Raw genomic sequence first — 6,586 nt, forward strand, 5'->3', positions numbered from 1 at the left:
CTGACCTTAATCATATGGATTACTTTGTGTGGGGCACAGTTGAGTGGGACACCAACAGGGCGTACTGCAATACCAAAGCGGAGCTGGTGGCCAGAATAAATGCCGTGTTTGCGGCCATCCCCAGAGACATGGTTGTCCGGGCTTGCGCGCGGTTCCGGAAGCGGGTGCAGGCGGCCATCGACGCGGAGGGGGGGTCGAATAAAAAATGCGGCAAACATGGTAAGCTAAACTTTGTAGAAACATTTTTTTTAATATTTAACATAAATTTAATAAAAATTCCTTTCCTATTCCCTCAGAAACTGTCAAATTAATCTTGACCACCCTGTAGTGCACTATCCTATCCTGTACTTAATACATCTTGTTATTGGTTATTGGTCTAATATTGTTTAGAGAAGAATATAAAAAACGTAGTATATTGCATTAAATAAGCTAAAAAAGTTCCTTCAGCTGTTGTGTCTGTATCTGTAAGGTTTTGTATATTTTAACATTTTTTCAATCTTGTATATTAACAATCAATACGGCCCAAAAGGAACGGTCCTTTCGAATATTTTTTTAAACACATAAATACAAGCCTGAGGAACGAATAGAAACTGCAATGATTCTGAAAACACACATCCGAAAAAGAGCATATTCGAAACAAAGTTGAGAATTTTCATATAAAGATGCCAAGGCGGAAAGAAACCGAACCAAAATGAAATTACCTCTTGGCATTAGACTCTGTTATTGTAGTGAGGTGTAGCGAGGATGGTGAAGAAAGGTTTGAAACATATTATCAGAATAATTTCCTTTATTTTTTTATTTTCTAAGTTTACGATTTCCATTGACGATTTCTTTTGTACTAACAATGGTTCGCTAAACTAAACAAAACTTGTTATTCAAGGGTCCACTGTACTTTATTTTTAATTAAAAAAAAGTGTGTAACTACAAGGTGTATTTATTGAGGAGGTGAATTATTAGCGCGTTTGCCGGGCGCCATCATTGTGTATAGTTATGTCAAATCGTATACAATTTTCTATACCCCCCTCCGGCCCTTCACGATTTTAATTCCGGATCCCGCAGTATTGTTATGTCAAGTTGTTAAATGTCAATTTGCTCTAAAGCACTTCACCTCCTAATATCCATACACTTTGGTGTAACTATATTTTTATTTATTGCAGATATTGTTGCCAAAAATAAATGGCGAAACTGTCAAGGTATCAATTCCAGTATCGAACTATCCATACGTAAACACAACAACAATGTGTAAACGCGGCCTCATGAACTTTGTATATACCCAAGGAAACATTTTGGACCTAGCGTGAACAAAAACTGAGCTGTCTTGCTCTATCTTCTATACCGCACCTGCTTGCACTCATTCGCGAGCGTTAAAATATACTCTCTCGATTTCATGTTCTCGCGAATTGCCTGCTGCTGTAAGAATGTATGAGTGAATGTGCAGCGTTTTTCTCTGTGCTTCTTCTTCTCCCCCTTCGTTCTTACTCCCTTCTTCCATCGATCCGATGCGCGATTCCTTACACGACCGTGCAGTGGCGGATTTAACGGTACGCGGACTGAGCGGCCGCGGGGGGCCCCGTCAATTTAGGGGCCCCGTGAATGGTAATTCCAGCATATGCAAAAATGTGTACAGTAGCCTCATCGAAAACTTCTGTGCCCAATAGGGGCCTCATGGACGAAGAGACTCATACTTGGTGTTTAAAAATGATCTAGAGCTATCGCTTGATATTTTTTATATCGTTTCCTAGACGTTATTATTATATCGTTTCCTAGACTTGAAAAAGACATCAAGTATAATTATTCGTTGTTAGGCAGTGTGTTAGATCGTCATCAAAAAGTTTGTGATCTAGTTTACACTGTACTCTAGTTTAAATTTCCATTTACACGTTGACAACACTGTTAACAAGGCATACAAGATGCTAGACAATTCCGTGAATGTAATGATGTCTTATGTCTTAAGTCGTTGTTTACTGGTGTGCTCGTGCATGGAATATTGCTCAATTCTTTGGTTTCCGAATTTTACTACGATGATTAACACAATAGAGGCAATAAAACGGAAGTTTACAAGACTTGCCTTAAAAGGTGACCAATTCGGAGGACTTAGAACCATACCAAATTATCGCTCACGTTGCCTTCTGCTTGGCCTATAGAAGCTCAAACACCGTTTTAAGGTAAAACAGTGTGTATTTGTTGCTAAAGTATTCGTCTAAAAACGAATTAGACCTTTTTTTATTCTAGAATAGCAACATCTACGTGCCATCGAGACCTCTTCGCTCTCATAACTTGCTTGTTGGTGAGAGCAGACATACCTTATATGGATACAATGAGCCGTTACTAGCTATGTCAAGGCAATTCAATACACGGTCCTATCACTTTGATTTAATTCAAAGACCAACATTTAAAGAGAATATTTTACTAATTTGCAATTTTGGCGACACCAGATTAAGGCAGATGTTAGGGGAATAAGTCAGGGATTAGGTGTTAAATAATTAGTAATAATAAATTAATAAATTAAATTATTGATTAATAAATAAATTAATAACCTATCCGAGTAGTTCAGGGAACAAACCCCCCCCCCCCCCCCCGGCAGCAAACCATCACGCTGAGTTTAAAACAAAACCAAGTGTAATACCCTCCCTCACCCTCGCTCGACACCAACAGGGGGCCTCAACTTCTTTTACCGCTTAGGGCCCCCGATACCCTAAATCCGCCACTGCGACCGTGCAATAACATTTGTAAGGTTCCGCCGCAATGAGATACTGTACGGAAATATACAGAGCATTTCCATTTAGCATCCGTGGTCCACACGGAACGCCGATTAACCAAACACCACCGCCCTATTTCTAATTCTCGATATTGGCGGTGACTGGTGAATGAATGTGTCTCCCCTCTTCTCGTCAATATAATTCACTTGCTACATCTCCTCCCCTTTCCCCTTCTCCTAAAACTCATACAAATGAAATTCTAGAGAGAAGTGTGAGAAGAGGGGGAGAAGCATCAGCTTTTTCACTCTCTCTCAAAAAACAAGTCCAATATTGTCTGCCTTTGGGTAACAGTTTGGGTACTGAGATAGGGCCCCATCTCAGGTCCATAGTTTTACGCATTCATCGCGTTTTGGACGTTTGGGTATACACTCTGATTTCAATAAAACTGTGTAGTCGCATCCCGTCAAACATTGCGAGGGTTGCGAGTGGTATCATCTACTCGAAATCTTATGGTATTTTAAATAATCTTTGTTTTTTATTCATTATTTACTTTTTTGCGGTGTTATTCGTCAAAAAGATCACTATTTCAATTTTGTGGATTTTTTTCCAAGTATGATGTCTAAATTCCGGTGTTTAGTATGCTACAAATCTCACTGTTATACCTGCTCTCGGGGTGCTATAATTATAACTGCTAAAACTACCCGCCATGCAATTGACAGCGATGTGCGAGGGCGCGCGAGGGCTCGCACGCCATACAAGTTCACCGCCCCAGAGCCCTTGCATAAAAGAGCTTGCGAGCCTTGGTAGTTTTTTCACCCCTAGTTTTAGCAGTTATAATAATAGCACCCCGAGAGCAGGTATAACATTGCAAATTATAGCTTACTAAACACCTAAATTTTGAGATTTAATTTGGCAAAATTCCACAAAAATTGGAGAAGTAATCTTTTCGGCCAATAACACCTAAAGAACAAAAACTTATGTACGAAAAATAAAGACTATTTTTAAGTATCATAGGATTTCGAGCAGATGATACCACTCTCAACCCTCGCAATGTTTGACGGGTTGCGAGGGTTGCAAGTGGTATCATCTGCTCGAAATATTAAGATGTTTAAAAAAAATATTTATTTTTTATTATTAAATTATTTTTTAACTGTGTTATGTGTAGAAAAGATAACTTATCCATTTTTTGTATTTTTGCAAAATAAAATGTTAAAATTTAGGCGTTTAGTATGCTATAATTTGCAATGGTTTACCTGCTCTCGGCGTGCTATAATTATAACTGCTAAAACTAGGAGTGAAAAAACTACTAAGGCTCGCAAGCTCTTTTATGCGAGGGCTCTGGGGCGGTGAACTTGTATGGCGTGCGAGCCCTCGCACGCCCTCGCAAATCGCTGTCAATTGCATGGCGGGTTGCGAGCCTTGGCAGTTTTTTCGCCCCTATGTTTAGCAGTTATAATTATAGCACCCCAACAACAGATATAACAGTACAAATTGTAGCATACTAAACACCTCAATTTTGATATTTTATTTTGAAAAAATCAATTAAAATAGAACTAATAATCTTTTCGACGAATAACACCGCAAAAACTATAATTTATGAATAAAACAAAAGGATTATTTTCAAATGCATAAGATTTCGAGCAGATGATATTACTCGCAACCCGCCATGCAATTGACAGCGATGTGCGAGGGCGCGCGAGGGCTCGCACGCCATACAAGTTCACCGCCCCAGAGCCCTCGCATAAAAGAGCTTGCGAGCCTTGGTAGTTTTGTCACCCCTAGTTTTAGCAGTTATAATTATAACACCCCGAGAGCAGGTATAACATTGCAAATTATAGCTTACTAAACACCTACATTTTGAGATTTAATTTGGCAAAATTCCACAAAAATTGGAGAAGTAATCTTTTCGGCGAATAACACCTAAAGAACAAAAACTTATGTATGAAAAATAAAGACTATTTTTAAGTATCATAGGATTTCGAGCAGATAATACCACTCTCAACCCTCGCAATGTTTGACGGGAACCCTCGCAATGTTTGACGGGTAGGGACGAAAAAACTGCCTAGGCTCGCAAGCTCTTTAATGCGAGGGCTCTGGGGCGGTGAACTTGTATGGCGTGCGAGCCCTCGCGCGCCCTCGCAAATCGCTGTCAATTGCATGGCGGGGTCCCGTCAAACATTGCGAGGGTTGCGAGTAATATCATGTGCTCCAAATCTTATGGTATTTTAAATATTATTTATATTTTATTCATTAATAATTTTTTTTGCCGTGTAATTCGTCTAAAAGATCACTGTTTCTATTTTTGTGGATTTTTGCGAAATAAAATGTCTGAATTTAGTTATTTAGTGTGCTACAATTTGCACTGTTATACCTGATCTCGTGTTGCTATAATTATAACTGCTAAAACTAGGAGTGAAAAAAACTACCAAGGCTCGCAAGCTCTTTAATGCGAGGGCTGTGGGGCTGTGAACTTGTATGGCGTGCGAGCCCTCGCACGCCCTCGCAAATCGCTGTCAATTGCATGGCGGGGTATCTGATGAAAACAAAGGCGGAGGTTTACCAGAAATTCCGTGAGTATGAGGCCATGGTGTGTGCAAAGTTTGGTGTGCGCGTTTCCAAACTTCGATGCGAAAACGGTGGCGAATACAAAAGTCTTGAATTTCAATTGTATTGCAAACAAAGAGGCATACAAATGGAATGGACAAACCCGTACACGCCTGAACAAAACGGTACAAGAGAGAGGATGAATAGGACTCTCGTGGAAAAAGCGCGCTCTATGTTGGAAGACAAAAGCCTTGACAAAAAGTTGTGGGGTGTGGCAGTTCAAACTGCAGCTTATTTAGCAAATCGAAGCCCTGCTGCTGCTATCGGAAAAACTCCTTATGAGTTGTGGAATAAGCAAAAACCCAACGTTACGAACCTGAAGGTTTTTGGATTGGACGCTTTTGTGCATATACCGAATTAATTTCGTGGAAAGTTTGATGCAAAGTCATGGAAGGGAATATTTGTTGGGTATTCCGCAAATGGATATCGTATTTGGAATCCTCATAAAAACTGTATTATTTGCTCGCATGATGTGATTTTTGTGGAAAATTCTAGTGGGCGCTATCCTGACGAAAATGAAGTGGTTATTCCAAAAGAAGTTAATCCCGTTGTTGTGCAAGATGATGAACAAGAAGAAGAGTTAGAAGCAGATTCTCATGAAACTAGTTTCAACAGTGCTGATGAGACATTAGTGAACAACAATGAAGAATCTTTTGATGAAGAAGAGGTTTCTCGTCGTGAAATAAAACCTCCCAAGTGGCATGAAGATTTCGATATGAGTTATGCTGGTTATGCTTTTAATGCGCTGAGCTTCGTCAACGACATCCCAAGCTCAATTTCCGAGCTGAAGAAAAGAGATGACTGGGGACAATGGCAATCCGCCATGGACAGCGAGATGCAAGTGATGCAGAAAAACGACAGCTGGATACTGGTAAAGCCACCCAAAGGTAGGAAAATTATATCTTGCAAGTGGGTATTTAAAATGAAACGTGGGAATAATAATGAAATCATTTATAAAGCAAGATTGGTTACTAGGGGTTTCACTCAGAAGCCTGGTATAGATTATACTGAAACCTACTCACCTGTTGCCAAGTTAGATACATTACATATGGTTCTGGCATTAGCAAACGAAAAACGAATGCATATCCATCAGATGGATGTTAAAACTGCTTTTTTAAATGGTGATTTATCCGAGGAAATTTACATGATGCAGCCTGAAGGCTATGAGAAGGATAAAGGGTTGGTTTGTCGATTGAATTGTTAAATCTTTGGATTGAAACAGGCTTCTCGTGCGTGGAATGAAACATTTCATAATTTCTTAACAAGCATAGCGTTTGTGCGTA

The sequence above is a fragment of the Anopheles merus genome, chromosome 2L, assembly GCF_017562075.2.
Source record: "Anopheles merus strain MAF chromosome 2L, AmerM5.1, whole genome shotgun sequence".
In the NCBI taxonomy this organism is placed as follows: domain Eukaryota; kingdom Metazoa; phylum Arthropoda; class Insecta; order Diptera; family Culicidae; genus Anopheles; species Anopheles merus.